This window comes from Stegodyphus dumicola, chromosome 10 (genome assembly GCF_044657685.1).
Source record: "Stegodyphus dumicola isolate Sdum_Otavi_A_Nest chromosome 10, ASM4465768v1".
NCBI classification, from domain to species: domain Eukaryota; kingdom Metazoa; phylum Arthropoda; class Arachnida; order Araneae; family Eresidae; genus Stegodyphus; species Stegodyphus dumicola.
Window position 1 is genome coordinate 4,441,386 of NC_140777.1, and position 25,196 is coordinate 4,466,581.

At 34.1% G+C, this 25,196-nt stretch overlaps 1 long non-coding RNA gene across 3 annotated transcripts; it reads left to right on the plus strand.

Moving 5' to 3' along the window:
- The first annotated feature begins 986 nt into the window (after positions 1–986).
- On the plus strand, positions 987–25,196 carry LOC146994852 (uncharacterized). 3 transcript variants are annotated; one of them, XR_015043261.1, is made up of 4 exons: positions 3,865–4,080; positions 10,996–11,154; positions 16,336–16,701; positions 23,374–25,196. It is a non-coding gene; the product is annotated as an uncharacterized LOC146994852 (long non-coding RNA). The 3 variants fall into 3 exon arrangements; XR_015043262.1 differs by lacking the exons at positions 3,865–4,080; positions 10,996–11,154 and adding an exon at positions 987–1,165; XR_015043260.1 differs by lacking the exon at positions 10,996–11,154 and having other exon boundaries at positions 3,866–4,080.

Consider the following 25,196-nt stretch of genomic DNA (forward strand, 5'->3'; position numbering starts at 1 on the left):
AACATTCTATAGAATGTCTAGGCATAGTATACAATGCCGCACGTTTTTAGGCAAAGTATGAAATATGAGAATTATTACATACTTTTCCTAGGCATTATATATAATAACTAGGCATTCTGTAGCATTACAGATGCTATTTGGGCTTATGAAAAAAGGTTATCGTACTAGGCTTATGAAAAAAGGTTATCGTACTAGGCTTATGAAAAAAGGCTATTATTTATAAATGATGCGCGTTCCTCAAAAGGACTGATGTTTTACTGAGAAATTAATGAGTGCTATTAAAAATTTTTTATTCGAAATAGATAAAGGAAAATGAGAAAGTTATACAGAAAAAAATTGATGCCTTTCTTATTAAGGGGCACAAAATTTTGATATAAAAATAAGAAATTAAAATTAACCTATTGTTTGCAACATTATAGGCTTGAATGACATTTTGAATTATATTTTTCCCGTAAAGACATTTCATATTTTGGCACTTTGTTTTATACATACATTTGACGAATCATTGGCCGCTTCCACTGGACTGAGCAACTGCAACTGACCGGAGAAGAATTTCGTGGTCGGGAATACCTTCAATTCTAAGCAAGTTCTTAGGACGTAACTTGAATTGTGATTTCTCATATACTTGTTTTAAAATTTCACCGCCCGGTCGGTATAGTGGTCAGGGAAGCTGACTGCGATGTCGAAGGGCCTGGGTTCGAATCCCGGGGAAGGCATGGTTGTAACTGTCCGTCTCTTCATAGGAAAGGCGATAGTGGCCCACCTATTAGGTGCCTGAATCCGGCCTTGTATAGATTAACGGACTGGGTTACATTTGTAATTGTTCACAATCTGCCATAGGAAAAAAAAAAAAAAAATTGTTTTAAAATTCCTTCAGAATTCCAAGTCGGTAGCAACCATCCTCTGAAACACTCATTCAACTGCCAATATATAGCAAGAAATCACCTTGGCCCAGTAAGGAATAAGTCAGGAATAAGAACTCGCACAATTAGTTCCCAAAGCAGTGAGGATTTTTGCTTTTTCGAATTAATTTTCATTTTTTTTCCTTTGTATTTTCAGATTGATTTTTGAATTTATTTTACTTTCAATAGCATTTTTCAGGTTTGAAACAAAGAGTGCACAAAACATCCATTCCATTATCTTTACTAGCATGGCCACAAAGAAGGTATGAATTTTTTTATGACACTTTTTGCATGTAAGTGCATCACTCGTTTCCTTTAACCCTGTCCTGCACGCTACCTTTTAAAATTGGAATTTTTATTTAAAAAAAAAAAAAAAAAAAAAAAAAAAAAAAGGAGGCAGTCTAATTAGACCTAGAGGAGTACACAAGAAAAATTTTGTAAAGATAGCACTTATCGTTTTAATTCCGTGGGTGTGCCCAAAGTGGCACACTCATTGAATAGAGCTTCGAAAAGAGTGCTGAAACAAGCATTGTTGTCAATGAACTGACCGATGAGATGCGGAGAAACAAAGAATACAGACTCTCAGTTGTCCTAGAATATCGGTGAGCCCTGTCTGGGTACACCTAGGGTTCCGCGTTTGATTTTAAGCAAGATTTTAGGGTAAAAATTTAAAACTAATATAGGATAAGGAGATTAGCATACAGCCAAAAAAATAACATAGAAATTTCATTTTAAACAATTCCTTTTATACTCTAAAATAATCTGGAAGATTTCTTTGAAAAATGAGGGTTTTAAAAAACTAAACATGGCTGAAATATATGGACTGGTTTGTGTTGAGCTACCATCTACTATAAATAAAGAAGGTTCAGAGTAACTTAGAGTAACCTATAAATCCTTTTTCATTCAATTTTTTGTGCGTACAGAAGGAAATGTTTAGGTGTGTCCAGAGCGGACACACTGTGCCGCAAGCGGTTAAACCACTATTAAATTGTTGATAATTCCGCAGCTTTTATGCAGATTATCTAAAGGCATAAAAACCTTAATCGGAAGAACAACATAATACAACCATTTTTAAAGCAAAAAAGGCGCAATTTGCCAAATATAAGAATAAAAAACCTGAGCTCACGGAGCCGATACAAAATTTCAAAGTTCTGAGTGCGAGATACATACATACGTACTTACAGACGTCAAGTAAAAAGTCTCTTTTAAATCCATTTTAAATCAATTTCGTTATTCGTATGGGGAGTCTTTTATTCTGTCATTACGTACAGATGTGACGCAAAAACATCGTTAAAGTGCATTCGATAGCGGTCAAAATGGGTATTTTCGTTGAACTATGACACCCGGAATTTTTTGCAATTACAATACTTCTTTACTTCGTACAAGGAAGTAAAACTTGATGTGGGCACAACATAGCTTCCTTGCGAGGTCTGTTATACAAAACACATTTTATTCGGCACTTAGTTACAACTTATTTCCTCGAATTTCACTACAGCTGTATTTCTCATTTAATCAATTCAGTTCTCACTTCGTGGCAAGCCAAAAATACATAAAACCTCAAAACATCTTCATTAAAAATTGTAACAGATAAAGAAAGAGATAAAAACAGATCAAGAAACAATTTTAAGAATTAAAAATTACAGTTTGTGTGCAAAAACAAGCTATTCGGCCAACAGATACGAAGACAAAATTTACGGTACACAATATCGCAAGTTAGCGTACGGTCCTACTCGGCAAAAAGACTGAAGTTGATGAACCAACTGACTTAATTCACTATTCTACTAAGATTTTCAAATGTAAACAACCTAGATGCCGATTTCAAATTTTTTTTCATCAATTCTTAATGTTTAGGATATCAGACTAAGCTGCATTCGTCGGATATCGTATGCTTTCGCATTGCCCACCAGCCGGCCGAGCGGTAAAGACGCTGAACACTGACAGTTCGGTCCCAGGTTCGAATCCCGCGAACGGGATGGCTGCATGGGCGTTTTCGTGGTTTTCCCCCTATGTAACGTGCATACGAGCCAGTTTCCTTAAAAAGTCCTCCACGAAGGCACCCCTCTCTTTAGGCAGATAGCCCTCGTGTGCTTTGCCATAATAAAATAATCCAATCCAATCGTATGCTTTCGCGTATTTGTTATCTCCGTATTTTTTAAAAAACTATCAAAGTGCTGGCGGGGAGAGGGCAAAAAGTATATTCAATCAATTAAATTTTTATATTCCAAACTGCTATGGCTTTTTTCTCTCAATTAAATTTAAGATATGTCTTTTAATGAATGTATTAAATAAATGCAATGAACCAATTAAAAAATTCTAATTATACAAATATCTTAATATTTGGAACTTAAATATCTTAATATTTGGAACTGAACTTGTAATTTTAATCCTTCATATATTTATATTATATATTTTAAGATAAGAAAGTTTCTGAAGGTGTTGGTGTATTTAATTATAGCAAAGCACACTAGGGCTATCTGCCTAAGGGGAGCGATGCCTTCGTGGAGGACTTTCTAAGGGAAACTGGCTCGTATACACGTTACACATGGGGAAAACCACGAAAACACCCATGCAGCCAGCCCGTTCGCGGAATTCGAACCTTGGACCGAACTACCAGTGTTCAGCGGCTTTACCGCTCGGCCGCTAGTGGGCCGAAAGTTTCTGAAATATACAGAGATAATTTTAAGTAGTATCAATGTCTTAAGCAAGGGCCGGAGACATCCAGAACTCTTTACTTTGAGTTTTCCAGCATTGCTATTGAGCGAGACAAAGAAAATGTGCTGAATAGTACGCCTTTAACTTTTCCGAAATAACCAAACTTTCCCACACGAAAAAAATCATTAAGATATGATCATCCCTATCAGGGTAGTACGTCTAAATGGCATGAGGCGGCTCTGTACTCGATCCTATTATACAAGGGATGCCGGAAGTGACGTCAGATAAAAAAGCAATGGACCGGCTATGGCTGCAATTGGTCTACGGATGTAGTCATCAGCCGTTGAACTTTCTCACGTATTCGAACGTGAAATTTGAACTTATTGCTTGCGCTGTAGTTTGTGGTCGTTTGTCATAACTTTTCGATAATTTTTATTCATATAGGAAAACTTGCGTTCATACTTATCGCTGAAATCCGGTACATATCTTCTCTACTGTACGTTGATACTGCTCGGAAATGTTAATGGTAAGTGCAATCAAATATTTTACACTGATACAGCAGAAAAAATTCACGAATGAACTTCATTCTTTCATTCAATGCACACAGTCCTTTAAAATTACGCGAGGAAACTGCATTGCCATTGCTAGTCAAAATTTTACGCGAAATTTTGCATGAAATATTAGCTGCTTTATTACAGCCGGCAAGGGAAAATATTCAGTTTCATGCTAACATGGAATTAAAACTTGGATTTTGTGTACTTTAGCTACACATGTTTGACAACATTTTAAAGATAAAAGTCGTTTAAGGAAATCATCAAAAATTTAATTATTAATTTAATAAAAATTAATAATTAAATATTAATTTATTTCTTTAATAAAAATTAGACCACCGGCTGGGTTTGACTGCACACAAATTTTCTGTAATTGGAAATTTTGTCAGAAATACATATGAGAAAAATAATCGATTTTTATCCCGTAATATTATGTCTATATTTTCTTTGATATTTTGTTTAAGTATAAATATCGGTACTGTTTTCTTGCTTATTAGAGCGCGAAACATATATTTTAATTCTGAATAGTAATATTTACCTTTCATGAAATCTGTAAGAACTTAAATTAGTTAAATAAATTATAAGAGTTACATAAATTATTTACATTCTGAATTCTTTAATATTTTAATAAATCCTTCTCATTTCTCAATTTCATATTCGAATATATATGTTACCGTGAAAGACCGAAATCTGGAGAATGTCGACTTTCACCGTTGAATGTCAACATTCACATAGTCTTTGGTGTATGTCCGAAATATTTTCCAAATACTCTTATTTCTGACTTACACCGGTCAGTGTCGACATTCATCATGTACTAATGGTGAATGTTGAACATATAACAATATTATATTTTCTTCTCCGTAATTCACTCGCGAATAAACGCACTTGAAACTTGAAATAAGAACTTAAGAACATGAGAACCTAAAACGCACAATACATTCAAAATGAGAAAGGAAAATAATAGAAGTTAAAAACTTACTTAATTATACAGTACGTTCTAAATGAGAAAATAAAATAACAGTAATAAAAAACTTACTAAATTATGTGATTCAAATCTTATTTATTGCAACAACTTAAATTATTATGGCACTTTATGACCTCTCTTTTCGACTTACACCAGAGCATATCTGTGATTGTCGACATACACCGGTGAGGGTCCGAATATACAAGAATGTAGTGCAATATTCGATCTTTCACCAACGTATTTTTATTAAATTCCGTTTTTTTTTTTTTTTTTTTACAGAAGATTTTAGTTCTCGTTCTGACAAACTAAAAAAAAATTAGATCTTAATGCAAAATAGGGATATTTCCAGATATTATATAGAATATGCAATGTACAACAGGCACTATTAAAACAAATACTAAAATAGAAAGACATTTTTAGTTCTGACAAAAATTACGCTGCAGTGAGTCCTATTACATCTATAACGGGGGGGGGGATTCTATGTATAAATCATTACAGAAATATTATATTATAATATATATAATATAATATTATAATATTATAATTATAAAATAATATTATAATTAATAAATAATTATAGGGTTTTACATTTGCTCTAAAGAATTGCGTAGTTTTCTGTAATGATTTATACATAGAATCCCTCCCCCCGTTATAGATGTAATAGGACTCACTGCAGCGTAATTTTTGTCAGAACTAAAAATGTCTTTATATTTTAGTATTTGTTTTAATAGTGCCTGTTGTACATTGCATATTCTATATAATATCTGGAAATACCCCTATTTTGCATTAGGATCTAATTTTTTTTTAGTTTGTCAGAACGAGAACTAAAATCTTCTGTAAAAAAAAAACGGAATTTAATAAAAATGAAGTTTACTTTAACGCAAGGAATCCTCTGATATATTTCATTATTTTCTTTTAGAAAATTATGATTCCGCTTCACTGTCTGTAGGCAAAAAGAAGAATTGGAATGCTGCTAAGACTAATTTGTACTCTTCTTTGTTGTTGTTGCTTATCATGTTATGACAAAGCATGTAGAAATGCGTCTCTAAGGGACAGATGGCCTCGTGATGGCTTTTTCAGGAAAACTGGTTTGTGTTTATTTTACAAGTAGAAAAAACGTGAACATTTTCTGATGTAACTTGTTCACCGGGAAGAAGACCCAAATGGAAACACCGGTTTTCAATGATATTAATCGTTTGGGCGCTGGTAAATAGATTTATTTTTCATATTACGTTTGAGCCCACTAGCGGCGGAGCGGTAAAGTCGCTGAACACTGGTAGTTCGGTCCGAGGTTCGAGTCCCGCGAACGGGCTGGCTGCATGGGTGTTTTCGTGGTTTTCCCCATGTGTAACGTGTATACGAGCCAGTTTCCCTTAGAAAGTCCTCCACGAAGGCATCCATCCCCTTAGGCAGATAGCCCTAGTGTGCTTTGCCATAATCTCAATAAACCAAAACCAAACCAAACCATATTACGTTTGACAACTTTTGCAAAAAGTGAGGCTTACTAAATTTCATATCGATTTACACTTCTGCACCTCATTACTAGAAGTAAAATCAAAGGTACGTCTTGAAATAATTATTTTATAACCACGGCAACTGCTTTGAATTTTAAATACGAAAGCCCATATGGCTGTCAGTCTGTTGCTGGTTTTGCGTGGATAATAGGTTTTTGATAAAGGTATTCAAAATAATTTTAAGTAACATCTCTTTTCCTTTTTTCCAGCTGTAGTTTTGATTTAACAATAGAAGCATATTAAAATGATAATTGAATTTATATGCTTTGTGATACTGCTTTTCTTATATTAAACCCAGCAGTTATTATTAGCCTAAATTAAAAAAATCTTATGTGTACTCTACATGACTTCCTTGTACAGAATATTAAATTATACGCATATTTTCTTGCATTTCATTTAAGCTTATCGGATTGAATTAAATCTACTTCGTCGACAGCGCATAAGATGCAATAGAATAAATGCAATCTTTAAATTCGCTATATTTGTTTAGCATAGCGACACTCTTGCGCTAGGTTTACTTATCAGCGTTACATTTCGTTCATAATATAACTCAGAGTGCACAAAATTTACATTATTTGAAGAATTATTTAATCGTTTCCACATGTTCTATTCAGATACCCTAATAAATCTAGAGCGATGTATAAAAGAAATCAAGCAAACAAAACAAAAAAGAAACAGTTTTTCACAGACGATTCAGTATTTCTCATTCAATGAATTCAGTTCTCACTTCGCGACAGGGCCAAAATACATAAAACCTCAAAATATCTGTATTAAAAAATACGAAGTAAATTTTCTACACTTATTTCCTCGAAAAATTCCAGAAAGGATTAAGCATGATTTAATTCGCAATAATAAATGAAGGCGTTATCTTTGTTGTTGCGAAGCTTAGTCTCTCTAGGCAGGCAAGAAATCTACTATTCTGCTATTTCAAATGTAAACAAATTTGTCCGCCATGTTATTTTAAAATTGGGGTTAACCGCTTTTAAATAGCTTTTCAATTGTTGATAATTCTACAAATATTGCTCGCAGATTTCCTAAAGGCATAAAAACCTTTAGCAATAATTCAATCATTTTTAAAGCAAAAAATGCACAATTTACAAACATAATAAGAGTAAAGAAACTGAGATCACTGAGCCGGGTAACAGAGTGGATATTATATATATATGAATATGTTTATGTACGTTTGATACGGCCGATTGTAACCAAAATACGAGGCGCGCATCTACATGTTATAGCAGTTCTATATACAAAATTTCAACGTTCTGAGACTACTCGTTTTTGAGTTATGCGAGATAGATACGTACGTACTGGTACGTAGAGACACCACGAAAAATTCTCTTCAGAATTCATTTTAAAGCAGTTTTATAATTTTTTTGGAGGAAAAGAGTCTTTTATTCTGTCCTTACGTACAGATGTCACGCAAAAACATCGTTAAATTGCATTCGATAGCGGTCAAAATGGATATTTTCGTTGAAATATGCTGCCTGAAACTTTTCGGGATTACAATATTTCCTTTTTACTTCGTACAAGAAAGTAAAAAGTAGTAATTAACAATATTATGTATTGTCAGCAATATTTTTTGAAAAATCAGCACGTGAGACAAACCGTATATTTATAAAATAGTTACATATGTATCTCTCGATAAACTGACGTTGCTTTATAAAAGAGAATTTTAAGTACCCTGAAAAATATGGGAAGTTTCAACATATTTTTCTAATGTGTAAGCCAACTGATCGTTATTTTACTTTTATTATTGTGCGGAGAAGAGACTACTGTGAATAAATGCTGTGATAAATGCGTATGGTTATTATTTTTTAAATTGACCAATTCCAATATGGCACGTTAAATTACAATTAAACCTATAAAAATTTATATCTAAAACTACCAAAAATGACTTACTATTATATCTCTAAACATTTTTGTATTTCTAAAAATTTCTGGAACAATCGACAATAAAGTACCCCTTTAAATAGAATTTTTAGACTTTATTTATGTACTTAGACACCAAATTTTACTGGAAATAGAATAAAACGAGCGTTAGTTTCAGAACAAACTATCACTTCCAAACGATTCTATAAAATATATGTATACAGGTATATATATATGTATAATGTAATATAGAGCAAAAGAGACAAGGTTACAGCTAATTCATACAAAAAGGTATTTCACGAAGTCACCGAGTCTATTCTTTTTAATATAACATCTTCAGAATGCAAATTTATCAGATAGAATTTAAACTGCAGTTTCCGGATTAAATTAAGATTTAATTTGGGTAGTCTTTGAAAATGAGTGTAATTTAAAAAAAAAAAAAAAAAATATTTGACTGTTGTTTAGTTGTATCACCAAAAGCTGCGGTTAATTTTGTTAGCACAAGAGCGCACAATTACTTTAGATTAAATAAAAATCTTTTATTTAAACCCTTATTAGACTCTGTAATTACTTTCAGACATAACGATAATATGCTTCAGGTCTGTTAGGGATTTTAGGGTTACTTAACTTTTACCAGGTAAAAGGACATACCATGTATGGATTAATATTTAGAGGAAAATAACACTTACTTTATAATTAATCTGAACGTTTGATTACTTTTTATTACTTTCAGAGACATTTTAGTTGTGCCATTGACAAGGCATGTCGTGATTTTAACGTATTAATGTATGAACGGATAATGTGTTGGGATTTAGCTACTTGTAAAGAAATGTAACATACAGGCACATCGATTCAGTGGAACTGAATGAAAAAATAACGTAAAGCTTTTTACTTCCTTGTACGAAGTAAAAAGGAAGTATTGTAATTGCGGAAAGTTTCAGGCAGCATATTTCAACGAAAATATCCATTTTGGCCGCTATCGAATGCAATTAAACGATATATTTGAGTGACATCTGTACGTAAGGACAGAATAAAAGACTCTTTTTCCTCCAAAAAATTATAAAAACGCTTTAAAATGAATTCTGAAGAGAATTTTTCGTGGCGTCTGTACGAACGTATGTACGTACGTACGTATCTCGCATAACACAAAAACGAGTAGCCTCAGAACGTTGAAATTTTGTATATAGGACTGCTATAACATGTAGATGTGCACCTCGTATTTTGGTTGCAATCGGCCGCACTAAACGAATATAAATATATTTATATATATATATATCCACTTTGCTACCCGGCGCAGTGATCTAGGTTTCTTTACTCTTATATGTTTGTAAATGTTTTGCTTTAAAAATGATTGAATTATGTTGTTCTTATCTTTCGGTTAACATTTTTATGCCTTTAGTAAATCTGTATGCAATATTTTTAGAATTATGAACAATTTTAAAGTTGTTTAAGTGCCGCTAAGCCTAAGAATTTTTTTTATGGCGGCCATTGCTTGTTTACATTTGAAACAGCAGAATAGTGAATTTTTTGCCAATCTAGAGAAATTTAGCTTCGCAACAACGAAGATAACGCCTTCATTTATTGTTGCGAATTAAATCATGCTTAATCCTTTCCGGAATTTTTTCGAGGAAATAAGTTTTTAAGATTTACTTCGTAATTTTTAATACAGATATTTTGGCGTTTTTACGTATTTTTGCCTTGTCGCGAAGTGAGAACTGTGTTCATTGAATGAGAAATACTCAATCGTCTGTGAAAAACTGTTTCTTTTTTGTTTTATTTGCTTAATTTCTTTTATACATCATTCTAGCTTTATTATAGCATTTGAATAGAACATGTGGCAACGATTAGATAATTTTTCAAATAATGTCAATTTTGTGCATTCTGAGTTTAATATCAACGAAATATAATACTATTAAGTGAAGCTAGCGCCAGAGTGTCGCTATGGTAAACAAATACTAGAGTGCAATTATTCTATTGTGGTTTATGCGCTGTCGGCGAAGTAGATTTAATTCAATCCAATAAGTTTAAATGAAATGCAAGAAAAAATGCGTATAATTTAATATTCCGTACAAGGAAGTCATGTGGTGTACACATTAGATTTTTTATTAACTCATTCCCACCACTAACACAAAACTTTAGTGTACTGCTGCACGTTTTTACCATTTTTAATAAAAAATTTGTATCTTGGAGTTTAAAAAGGAAGGTTTTAAAAGCAATGAATGGTTAAAAAAATTTTGGATTTCATTCTGTTTATTTTCGTGCGTTACTCTGTTTCAAATCATTGCGTGGCAAATTAAACGCATTTGGCAAATATATAAAAATACTCAAAATAAAGGTTATCTTGAAAAAATGAAGGCATGTTACATCTGAAAGTCATATCCTTTTTCTATTTTCATATTAAAAATGTTTACTTTTTCTTTCAATTTGCAAATTTGTTTTCGGGGATTGTACCGGCCAATTGTGTAAATATAAATTTTTAAATAGCGCTGCTTTTGTTTCATTATTGACAACTTTACACCCCTGAAATGTATAAATGTATGAAGGTGAAAGGACAGTCTGTGCCATCCAAAAAAGCGGCGACCTATGGAGAGGGATGCCTTCATGGAAAACATTCGAAGGGAAACCGGCTCGTTCGAACCCGGGCCAAACTACCAGTATTCAGCTTTACCGCTCGCCCGTTGGTCGGCAATGCTTAATATGAGGTAAGTTGTGTTCTAATTATCAGCTAGAATTTCCGATTTTTGAACAAGATTTTAAGATAAATAATTGCACCTAATTTATTTTCTGTTCATCGATAATTTACCACACTTTTTAGTTCATTGTTCATACGGCTATTCTGTTGCTAATGATAAGAATACAACATCTTGCCATGAATGCTTACTCTTATCAAGCAACATACTTTGCAGACAGTCACAACTTGTGGAGATTTTTGTAGCCGAGTTACATAAATATTCAACTTAACGCGGAGATTTCACAACAACGAACAGTGAAACATTTTGCGCTCTTAGGGAATAAAACACAATTCTGGTAGCAAAAGAAAAATTTTCATGTGTAGCAAACATACAAGCAACTCGCTTGATGTTTTAATTCATCTGTTCCTCAGAAGTGAGTAACGTAGGTATTATTTTCACGCTAAAAGAGTCACGAAACCCTTTGAGAACACAGGAATTTTTGTTCTGACATTTAGAAGATGTTGGCAAACACCTAACATTCTTTAGCAATTGAATGTATCAAGAATATGCGAATGAGTAGAAGTTGCCAACAGATAATTGCTTCAAAACCGAAAATATATGCATTTGTTTCATTAGACAACCAAATTAGAATATTATGAGCATAAGCTGGAATGAGTATTATACGTAATTGAAATTTAATCAGTTCCATTTTAAGTAAAATGTTGTCGCCAAATAGCCTGACCACATCTAAAGTTTCTCACTGGTTTGGTTTTGGTTTACTTCATTATGGCAAAGATCGAGGGCTATTTGGGAGGGGAGGGATGTCTTCGTGAAGGACGTTCTAAGAAAAACTGGCTCGTATATAAGGTACATAGGAGAAAAACCGCGAACACATGTAGGCAGACCGTTCAAGGGATTGGAACCTCGGTCCGAACTGTCAGTGTTCAGTAACTTTACTGGTCGCCCGCTAGTGTGGGCCAGTTTCTGATTGAATCAAATAAGTATGGAGCCATCGGCATGACTTCAAATCTGTATTTGTCGACAGGATTAACTCTAAAATACTTTTGCTTACATGATTTAGCTTTTGCTTACATGATTAAATACTCTGAAATACATTTATGGAAAGATCTGTGGAAAAGTTCAACAAGAAAAAATAATTTGCTGATTAATATTGAAATTACAGATAAAGTTTTAATCTATGATGACATTGATATGAATCAGATTATCACCGGACATGGTAGGTTTCCTCATTATTTAAAAAGATTTCATGTACAAGATAATGATCTATGTCCAAATTGTAATGTTTTGGATGATGCCAAACACTTCGTGGTGGACTGCCGATTGACTGATTTTATTAGACGAAGTTTTTGTGATTTACATTTTGATTTATTGAATTTTGATTTTAAACATTTGAAATTATATGCAAGAGAATTGATGGCCTTTATTAATGGCAATAGACATGCGATTGGGGTTTTTAACTAAGTTCATTTTATTTTCAATGTGTTTATTTTAGAATGTCTTTTCCGTAGTGTTTTGATGATATGTGTGACTGTATGTCATATTTTCGTTGTGTGTTTTATGTGTGTTTTCCTTCCTTATTTTATGCTATCATTTTTACTAATACAGTTTTCTTGATTTAGTTATTTTTGGTTTTCTTCTTTCCTGTTGTGTCGTTCATCCAGCCATTTAAAAAAAAATTAATAAATAAAAATAAAATTAAATTATATAGTCGTATGGCAACCTTGCTGGGTGTATAATTATTATTTTCTTTAGTTGATTATACTAACATTTTTAGTTACTCGGAATGTGCTGTGAATGGGACGCCCCCTTTTTGGACCATAAGATCACTTTGTGATCAGGCGGGTTGGGGCGTTCTAGCAAAAACAAAAACAAAAAAGAAACTCTGAAATACATGAACTCTAATATACTTTTGCTTACATGATTTAGCAAGAGTTAGAGATTTCAGAAGTAAATTAGGAATGAAAAATAAATTACCGTTTAAATTAACCCATTTTGAGTGATTTTTTACAGTAAAAAAATTTTAATAACCGTAAGGCTGCGTTCAGACGGGGACGTAAAGGGCATAGAGGCATAGTCATAAGGGCATAAAATACAGGAGTTCCGTTCACAGCTGCGAGAACGGAGTGTAAGGCTTGGCCAACGAGAGAAGCTAAATTTGCGCATGCGTGGTTGTGTCTACAACTTTCCGGCGCTGTTCTCCTCCTCGACTGATTTCCCTCCTTCGCTCTGCTTGTTTTGTAACACCGAAATCTTCTGTAGAACACCGCTTCGTTTTAGCTTCGCTCTGATTGGTCGACGCTTATCCCAAACTCGGCGTAAAGTTGAAATCTTTGAACCCTATGCCACGAGCCCTAAACCAGATTTTGTGACGTAGCACAGACTGGTTGCCTTGGCAACGGAGCTCGGCTTTAACCACTTATGCCCTTTACGCCCCCGTCTGAACGAAGCTTAATGTGCAAGAACTATGTGCGTATCTACATAATGCAAAGCACTCTTTGTGCATTTTTATATTAGGTTAGGTTATTTAAATACGGCAAAGCCTCGAGGGCTATCTGCCTAAGGGGAGAGATGCCTTCGTGGAGGACTTTCTAAGGGAATCTAGCTCTTATACACGTTACACATGGGTAAAACCACGCGTAACGTGTATAAGAGCTGCAGCCAGCCCGTTCGCGGAATTCGAACCTCGGACCGAACTACCAGTGTTCAGCGACTTTACCGCTCGGCCGCTGGTGGGCTCGTGTATTTTTAAGCATTCGGATTTCGAGAAAGCGCAAGAATATGCAGTTAGTTCTCAAGAAGTCTGACTGCATATGGAGCACTGACATTTCTCATTCTTTTGAGAACACAGGAGTTATATCATTTGTTATTACTCATTCTTTGAATTTTGTATTAATTTTTTAAATACAGATATAAGGAACTGTAATTATTAACGTTCTGCCCACAAGCGCTATAGTCGCTGAGCACTGGTAATTCGACCTGGGTTCGATTCTAGGCGAACGTGCTGGCTGCATGGGTGCATTCGTAGTTTTTTTCCATGTGTAACGTGTTTACAAGTCAGTTTTCTTAGAAAGTTCTCCATGGAGGCATTCCTTAGCCTAGCGTGCTGTGCCAAATCAACCAAACCTATTAGCGGTTATCTTCTGTTCAGATGATGAAATAGCTCATTCAGCTTATACTTTCTGTCACATAAGCAAACAGTAGAGGTGTTAAAAATACTTTAAGAAACTCTTCAGAAGAATGAGTATTAATAGAATATGGCTACTGACGGCTTTAATTACTTTCTCAAAATAGGGCTTACATTTCTAAGTGTTCTTTCCAGAATTCTAAAATGATCCTTCTCTCCCGAGTCATAACTCTTCTTAAAAAGACCTGGTTCTTATGCTGAGGGTGTGAATTAGGTGATGCTGTTCTTGTTATATAAGAGCTTCAGAAGGCTATTAATACTTCGAACTTCGGTTTCAGAAGGTCAATTATTATTTTTATTCTTTTGATTATTAAAAACCATTTTTGAAGTATTTCACCTTCAATCGCCTGCTGAAGGGGTATCAGAGACCCCTATACCGACAATGTTAAATTGGCCATTTTCGATGTACCTTTTCTCAAAATCTGCTGTAGATACAAGCTTGAAATTTTTTCTGTAATTAAAGTATACCTATCTGATTATACTGAAATGGGCTTTGGAAGCATTTTGAATTTTAGAGTAAATTACAGAATATTTTGTTAGGCATAGTAGAATTTAGCACTTTTCTCACACAAAAAAATTAAAAAAATTTTTTTTCTAAGTTTATTACGAAAGCTCATTTAAGTAAATATTAGGAAACCTAATAAATAAGCCATAAAAAGTTTAGATACCTGTGAGCAGTAGTTCCTGAGAAAAGGTACATCGAGTATAATAAAATCACGTTTGGAGAAAAACGCGTTTTTATGTCAAAATCCTCATTGATCAAAGCAGTAGATGACAAATTAAAACTATATCTTTTACAGTTCTAATTTTCATAGAGATTTAAGAATGGTATTTTTAGAAAGATAAAAGTGTAGAGAATTTGAAAATGCAAAAACCCGAAATTACAATTTTTTTGAAGATTTTGGGGTTCCAACACCCCTGAAGCAAAAGGCAGAGCTTCTCAATGGAAACTAATCAAACCCCCCAAAACTTTACTTAACCTCTTCGTCGTCCATAACGCGTCTAGCGCGTTCATATGAAACTTCCGCAGGGCGGCCGTAACGCGCTACAAGCGTTCTTCTACATTTCAAAACTTTTAAACGTTTAAAACGATTTCTAAATGTTCACTTGTTTTAGTTTTTATTTTTGTTTGTTCTAATACCTCTTAGAGGGTAGTACTAATCAGGTATTCTATTTCTAATCGAATTGGCCCTGGGTTTTATGAATATTCGCGCCATTTTACATAAGATACAAGACAGTGAGAGATGGTTTCAACGTCTACTGAGCAGAAAAAGTGAAAAAAATGAAGTTGTGAATTGGAAAGACATGAAGGATATACGTTTGATGAGTACAGTCCATAATAACTCGATGATTGATGTTGGAACACGGAAAAGAACTGTAAAAAAAACCAATAATTGTAAAAGATTACAATAACAAAATAGGAGGAGTGGACCGCCTGGATCGGATGTTATCAAATTATCCTGCTGTTAGAAATAAGCAGAGATATTATATTCCATTAAGCTTTATTTCCTTATAATTTTACTTAATATTCATTGACATTCATCCACTACGAAAGCCGTGTATGGAAAAGTTATGATGTACAGAGAAAACAACATTACATGCTACGAAAAACAGACGGCCGCTGAGGGGGGGGGGATTTTCGCGTACAGGAGAGGACGACGAAAGTGTTAAATCGCTGCACGGAAATGCACTAATGATATTGCTATAAAATACCTAGGTAATCAAAATAAGCTTTGTAATCATTTAATTCAATTTTAATATTTTAATGAAGGAATTTACTGTTTTAAATATACTTAAAATCTATGGAAACTAAATAATATTTTACTGCTATTTATTTTTAAACTAAATAATATTTAGGACCATTTTACTAAACTAAATAATATTTAGGACCATTTTCATAATTTTCGCATGTGACTAATACTAAATATGATGCGTATTTTTGTGAAAACTTAGTTTTATTTTAATTTTTCATTATTAATTAATTAATTATTCTTTTTGTTTTCTAGTACTACACTCCATTGAAATACGACGTTTATCCGTTCCCCGTTGGGTGCAGAATGGTACGGAGGACTATGTGGTCCTTGATTGCGATTACACTTACGACGAGAATGATTTAAGAATCGTTGTCAAGTGGTTCTTTGAAAACGATGTCAAGCCATTTTATACGTGGATTCCAGACCTGGAGATGAGACTCGTAGGGAGTGTTGTCGTCAATCGACCTGACCTCAGTTTTGAAGTTAATACCACCGATGCTTATTCAAGGTTCAGAGCGGTCAAACTAAAGCCATCCATTGAGTTCAGTGGCAAATATACTTGCCAGGTGTCTTCAATGGCTAACATGGATTCTAAAGAACAATTTATGACAGTATTCGGTAAGTTTTAGTTTGATAACATCACATTTCTACCACTTACATACAGGGGTTGGACAAAAATATGGAAACACCTTTAAAAAAACATGTTTCTTTGCTTAATATGGTGTAGGAAACCCGTTGGCATCCAAAACAGCTTGCAGTCTTCTCCGAATGGATAAATACAGTTCCTGTATGTTTGCCAAGGGAATATTATACCATTCTTCCTGCAAAACGGTGGCAAGTTCAGATAACGATGTTGGCGATGGATAACGAGAACGCACTTTCCGTTCCTATGTAGACCCCAAAGGTTCGATAATATTCAGGTCTGGTGACTGTGGTGGCCAGGGGAGATGGGACAACTCATCCTCGTGCTCAGAAATCCAGTCCTGGACAATGTGAGCTGTGTCAACAGGGGCTTTGTCGTCTTGGAAGACACCGTCACCATCGGGGAACAAAGTTTGTACCATGGGATGAACTTAATCGGCCAAAATGTTCACATAAGTTTTGGCAGTCATGTGCCCTGACACAGTTATCATGGGGCTAGCAGAGAACCACGATATGCCTGTCCAAACCATAACAGAACCCCTGCCATGTTTCACTCTTGGCAACAAGCAGTCTGTATTATAGGCTGTATTGAGATGGCGTTTTCCAGACGTAAACTCGGCCAGAAGTGGGAAACAATGTGAAAGAAGACTCGTCAGACCATATTACTCGCTTCCACTGCTCTATAGTCCAGGCTTTATGACTTAAACACCACCTTTTCCTGTTACGGGCATTAGCATCACTGATGAGCGGCTTTTCAATTGCAGCACGGCCAGCAATTCCCTGTTTATGAAGCTCCCTTCTAATTGTTTTGGTACTCACAGGGTTCGGTAACACAACATTCATTTCAGCAGTAACTTTTGCAGCTGTGGTCTTCTTATTTTTCGTCACAATTGCCCTTAATGATCGTCTGTCACGATCACTCAGGACACACTTTCGTCAGCGCTGTGATTTAGCAGATGATGTTTTTCAGCTTTTCAAATGTGCGGAATAAATCTTGGATACAGTACCTCTTGAAACACTAAACACCTCGGCTACCTTGCTTACGGAAGCACCTACCATATGTGCTCCAACAATTTGCCCACGTTCGAAGTTTATTAACTCTGACATAATGCAATGACAACCTCACATAACAGTACTCCAACAACAACTGAACATTTACGAAGTTGTATAGGTGGCGTCAGTAGTCAAAAACGCCAGCGCCACCTACATATTTCATTAAAATCAATCTTTCGTTTCAAACATGCATTTCACAAGGTGTTTCCATATTTTTGTCCATCCAGAATGTCCAGAATTCATTAGTGGGCTATGTGGTTAAACAACTGTAAAAGAAAGAATTATCAAAGATCGTTGTAAAAGTCCAATGACAACACAACATAGGAGAGGGAGGAAAACACCTTTTATTGGAATTATAAGTTTCCATCATGCTCACCTTCGCAGACACGATAACGTCTTGTATACGATAGACTGTTGATAACAATGGCGAACGTAACATGCAGGAGCAATCGGTATAACTTCAGGCATATTCTAATATAAAGTATTCTTGAAAATACAAACGTAATTTTATAAAAATAAAGAAAGGAAGAAAAGATGAACGTTTGTATCTCCTCATAGCAAGAATATTTAGCGCCTTTTCTATTCTAAGTGAAATTATGTTTATACATTGGCAAAGATAAATTTGAGGAAGATCGCGCCCATTATGGTATGGCTAAATATCTCAGTTTTGTTCTTGACATAGAATAAACTCAACAAACGAATTAAAAATTTTAATAAAAAATTCAGCAGTATTTTAACCGATGATCTACGAAATTCTGCGGAGACATTTCAAATTTTCAACCGAAACGTATTTTTTGAAACCTAAAAAATAATTTGAAAGATTTAATAGCAACTCATGCAGAATTAACAGGAGCAATTTTCCAACTTCCCGCAGAATTTTCGATAAACCAATATTATAATGTATTGTTTTTTAGTGTTGTTGTCTTGTCCATATTACATGGAATAATGTTTGCCAGAGCCTACTCCGAAGAGAGGTTGGACTTCTTCTTAAGGGAGGGATTCCTTCGCGGAGGACTTTCTAAGGGAAACTGGCTCGTATACATACTTTCAATCATTGATAACTTAAACTATAATAGCTCAAGACGGTTCAAAAAGATCACTTTACTTTCTTTGGAGAAAGAATTACAGCTACCAGTTAAATAGTATGCATGTCATCCTTTTTGTTAGGGTTATTAAATTATGGCAAAGCATTTGAGGGTTATTTACTTAAGGGAAGGAATGCCTCCATGAAGGACTCCAGTCCCCGTCCGGCTTTTACTAAGCATTGCCCAGAACGCTTCGTTGCTAATTTTAAAACGCTGTCACCTTGCCTCCGGGCACCACTCCATCGGCAAAACCATATTGTATTAAGGGGACTCATACACCTTAAACCCCTCAAGATCTTCGAATATGTGACTGTTGCAAGAATTTGGATATTTTATTTATTTTAAAAGCAATTACTTCCAACTTTTTGCAGCTGACTACATAATATAGCTGCTTTAGAAACTAGTAACCAGAAAGTTTGTGTTGCCACAAATATTTTTGTAATTTAATCCTCTTTGTGACAAAATATTTCGCCGTGTTTCCACCTAGCGCGCATGATATTTTAAAAATGGGTAATGGTGCATTATTGAAATTGGATGGAATTCTTTATATGGGCACTATTTTCGAACTGAACCAACAATCTGATAAATATTTTAATATTGAAAATTTTTATGGACGAAAACATTACAAATTTTGTTAATAAAATACATTTTATAAACTCAACTCAAAATAAAATAAAAATTGAACATGAAATTTTTAGAATTTTAGGTTCACAGTAGTTTCCAAATGTTATAAAAGCTATATATTAAATATGGAATTAAATTATGAAACAGAATGTTTTAAACTGTGCGCTCAAGTTGGAAACATGACGAAAAATGTTGTCACAAAGCGGATTAAATTATAAAAATATTTGTGGCAACACAAACTTTCTGGTTACTAGTTTCTAAAGCAGGTACATTATGTTGTCAGCTGTAAAAAGTTGGTAGTAATTGCTTTTAAAATAAATAAGTTATCCCAATTCTTGCAACAGTCACCTATTCGAACATCTTATGGGTTTTAAGGTGTATGAGTCCCCTTAAGGTGCTCTGTCCGCTTTGTCAGTCCCCGCCACGAAAACTGAATGGGGTCAAGTCCCCGGGAACTCAGTCGACAAATGCACCATGTAGCTCCACCACAGCCGAAGGAACAGACACGACAATACCAGTACGGTCCCTGCCAAGCCTGAACCAACCTGAGTACAATACTCGGGTTCTAGTCCTGTGAAGATAATTTGTATACCCCCGTGGTTGAGACTGCCTAGGTACAGATCCTAGCCAGTACTTCCCAGGCGTTCGCCTGAGTCAACCCCTGGGGGGAAATGCTGTTGGACAGGTAATAGTCCTAGTCAATAGTAACAAGGTTTTAAAATACAACGGTGGGTGAATATTTTGAGATATGCGAACGAAATCAATCTTGGCCAAAACATGACACCTCGTATTTCCAGAATGGCAAAGTTAATAAGCTACACAGCTTTACATTTATAACACGCCTCACAAGAATTCTCATAATGACAATGATGTTGTGGATTATAGCCACAAACAATTTTATGCAGCTCACAAAAACATTTCAAACATGTCTTGTTGGAAATATGATGCTGCAAAGACTTCAAGTGTTTAGTTATTTGAAATTCCACTTACAACAAGTACCTTTCGTTTGAAACCAAGCCAAGGTCTTATGTCGGCGACTTCACTAGCCACACCATACGGCAACATATACTTGAAAATGATTCTACAGTGAAGCTTTGTGCAGCCTCGCTTTAAAAATAAAATCCTGGGAACTCAAGCTCACTGGAAAAGCCTCGCAGAGGTTAAAAAAGAAAAATGATCCCATAACAGAATGCCGTCATGGTGCTTGTGTCGAAGTCATGCATTTGAGCATGACCGTTCAATATTATGATTCCTCAGACAGAAATTCCATTTCACCAAAGTGGGCGATTTCTGTTATGTCGGAGAGATAACAGCTTGTCCCTGGCTTTCTCCAGATGACTATTTGTCAAGCATCATTCTATGTTCTAAATCTCAGCTCATAACTGAGGAGGGTTTTACTCTAATCTTAATGTGCCTAACAATGATGCGCCTGGTTAAAATGAAACCGGGTTTTTATCTGAGATCTGTTGCGGATATATATCGTGGACTGCCAGACGTAAAGGGTCTTCTCTGCCGGGAGTCCTTATTCAGTTTGCCTGCAGATTTTGTTGCAAACGCAATTGTGGCATTCTAAAAGAACTTTTTAGTCTTTATTTTCTGTGATATGGTACTTTTAATGTCATTTACTTATCATCTGAAAGTATCGTGTCTTTTGGATACCCTTGACACAACTTCTTGGTGATGATATGTGTAGTTTAGAATCTATAGGAAAGGCAAAATCATTTGGTATTGCACAGTAGCTTAGATTATATAAAAAAAAAATTCACTATAATGATAGGATGTTATGCTCTTTGGTCATAGGCTGACCATTTCGAAACATTGATTTTTTTAACGTGATATTCTTTCGTCTGATGCACTCATGTGAGCAACAAACTCAGACAGCATGAAAAACGCTGCAAAATATAAGGCAATGTGAGAAGAAAATGGCTCATGGATTAAATTCTTGCGATCTTACAGTGGCATATTTCCATCTTTTCCGAAATTATTTTGCATTACTTAATGAGTTAGCACAAAAGCTGCATTGCCTATGGAAAGAACCAATATACAGGGCCGATTAACCGGGTGCGGATTATCCGGTTTCCGGATTATCCTTGTATCACTAAGCACACGCCCGCACACTTAACGCTACGGAAGAGAGCGTGAAAACACAAACACGTGCAAGTCATAGCATGCACTAGAAACGTCTGAAGTGCGTCTTTAGGTTTAGTCTCAACGATTACTTTGTCTTCTCATAACTCTTGCTGAGGAAGATGATGAGTTAATGAAGTTTTGTAAAATGTTAACTGCACTGGATGCCATTATACGGAGTAGCAAAAGTTTGACCGTAAGTACAACCAATAACACTTATTCGATCATAGAGAAAGGTTCCTGCGAATATAAAAAATCTGAGATTTACCTATTGTGAAAGCATCGAGGCAATAACTGAAGTTGTATGCCGAAAAATTAAAAATCGATCTGGAAAATACCGAGGTTTGATTCAATGACGATTCGACTGAGCTGGACATTCAGTGCTTGAGTGACATTTATCTCGTTTCAAACGTCAAAACAACATAAGAGGCAGAGAGTGGCAGTGAAAATGACAAGCGAAGACGGCGCTTACAATTGCATTAGTCCTGAAACAGCAATGAGTTTTGTTGAAACTCTCTTGAACTTCGTTGACCAAAGGGGATTCGATAACATTACTGATAGTTTTGAAGAACAAAATACACACAATACGTATGAAAATGAATAGTTTAGCTTATCCATTTTTCTAGTATTGCATTTGTCTTAGCGATGCCAGCAAACCTAATCTAGAATAATTATTTTGTATACCTTTTTGCACTTTTCTGAATTGAATAGTTGGCCTGTTTTTGTGAATTTTATTGGTTTTACTTGAGTTCTATATTGTAATATGTGCATTTAAGGCAGTATTTTATAATAATTTTCTTTGACTTATTTTTAAATGTTTGATTTATTTTTGAATGTTTGATTTATTTTTGAATGAATGTGGTTTTTGAATTGGAAATTTTTCATATCTTTATGTTGGCTTTATTCTTGTACTGTATTTCTATCGCGTTGCCAGCGAACCTTATGTAGAGTTTTTATATTACTTGGAGTGGTTTTGTTTTTAAACCAAGTTTATGTTTTGTATTGTAATAATATCTCAGGTTCAGTGTATTTTATGATAATATTGTTCAGTTATCAAAGTTATTGGTTCTTAATTATGAATTCATATGAAGAAATTTTATTTGGCAGTTTATTATTGTCTTAGTTTATCTTTATGCATTTTTTTTCTAAACTGAATGGTTCTTCTTGATATTGTGAATCTAATTGAAATTAATTGTGTATAATACAGTAATGGATGTATTATATTTTGTTTGTTTGTTTGTACCATAGTTTTTATTTAAATTAGTTGGACTCAGTTTTGAAAGTATTTCGTATTTTCAGTACAAATTATGAAACTATACTCGGTTTATTGTTTGAATGCTATAGGTACTACTTGTAACATGCTTTCTTTAGGGTCTATTAATGACTATGTTACTTATGTCCTTGTGTTCTTGAAGGCCTTGTATGCCACTGTAAACTTATTCTGCCTAGTTATAATAAATAGCTTCTGGAGGCAGAGGCTTTAATCCGTGTAAGGCAGACATCATGTCAGCTAGGTAAGGGAGCCCCTGTTCTCTGGTTAACGGTTAACAGTTTAGCTTATCCGTATTTTGCAGTTATCCGTGAACTGCTTTCCCGGCATTAAAGCGGATAATTGAGTGTACACAGCAATATTATAACTATGACTACAGAATTACAGGAAAAGTGAAATTTCTATGAATAAGTTACTATTTATTGTGCTTTATATGAGTTATTTAAATGCTTTCATTTTAACAATATTTCATATTTCTCTTTTATACAGACGCCCTTCACGAATTATCTTCAGCGTCCCATACAACGTGGTTGTCATGGTTACCTCTAGCTTGGAATGTCAAGTTAGCTTACATTTGGAATTGGTTATGGCATTGAAGGTACTTTATCGGTACTGGAATTCTCGGTTTTCATGGGTGCTCGACAAGATGTTTGTCATTGCGGTGAACGCCAGATATTTCAGAAGAAAAGTGCCTGAATCTATTCTTTTCCCTGTACATATCATCAGTTAAAAATCCCTATATTTTGCATAAAATTATTAATCATATCACTATTTATATTATTATATATTATCTATATGGTATCACTATTTATATATTATCTATATGGTAATCCAATGCATAAAATGTAAGAATTAAAAACCGAATAGATTTACGAAAGTGGTTCATAAAAATGGGTAGAAAAAATATCTATTAATATATTTACATTATGAAACTAGTTTTTAAAGCATTTTCCGAATTTCTTTTCTTTCCGAATTTTATTACAAAGTTTGCAATTAAAACTCTCATTAACAAACATAATATTGAGTATATGCATCTATATTAGTTTTTAAATTCCTTTATATGTTTAAATATTTTCCCTAAATTTGCAAAACAGTTTTCTAAACTTAGCTACAAGATCAGTTGCAACGCAAATGTTACGACCTAAGCCTTTCAGAACATATTTTACTCATAATTTTTAATTAAGCCTTATTAACATGGCTCTTTTCATAAACATAACTATTGTTAAATATTTAATATGATCCTTTTTTATGATGATTTGTTATAAAAAAGTTCTTTATAAGAGAATAAGCTGACAGAAGTGTTGACATATTACATCCAAAACAGGTCAAGATTTTGCAAGAAACTAATCCTTTTCAATAATAATGTAAATTATAAAATAGATCAAAAATGAAAATAATTGCATTTTTGATAAAAAGCATCAACTTTCAAACTTTATTAATCAGGAGCTCTTATTTATCTGTAATTCGTTCTCATTGCGCTCCATGTTTTCCCCTTTTATACAATGAATCAAGAATCTATCGAAAAGAACTCTTTAAAATCCGTTAATATAGGATCACCACGCAGTTTTAATAGCTTCAGTATTTAATTAGCAATAACAAATTCATGAATGTTTTTGAATTTTAAACAATTAATTTGGAGTGTAACTTTTGCTACAAATCTAAGCATACTGTACTATATGTAATTTTGTTTTCAGTCAGGGAAAAAAAAAAAAAAAAAGAAAAAAAGAAAAAAAACCCTTGTACACCTCAGATCAACCACTTTTATTTTCTTGAGTCTTTCGTTATAGATTTTAATATCAAAAAAACCTTAACTAAAAATACGAACTCGGTGAAGTATTGTTTCTATGTAAACGTCTCAGATGCTTGTTATCACTTTCATATGTAAGATGTCTGAAAAACGGAGTGTTGTTTTTTAGGCTTTTAAATATGAATATTGCTGAATATGAAATGTTTGTTTATAAGCAGCATATGCTTGAAATGTTAATTGATGTTGTTATACGCTCACATTTATATTTTATCTTGTATTTTGCGTTTATAATAACGCATCCTTTATAAAAAAACATTTTGGAATTATTTTATAAATAATATAATTTTTTGCTTGCTGATGCTAACGTATCATGATACAATGTGAAGCTTGTTATTTAATACATGTATTACATGTACACACATGTCTAATACAATGTGTATAATACATTATACATTTATTCCAAGGTATGTCCTATAATGACTGTGAAAACTGTATGTAAAATATGCCGTTTTATAAAGAAACATCCAAGAACAAATGTAAAATAAAAATGTGAATTGATTTTGAA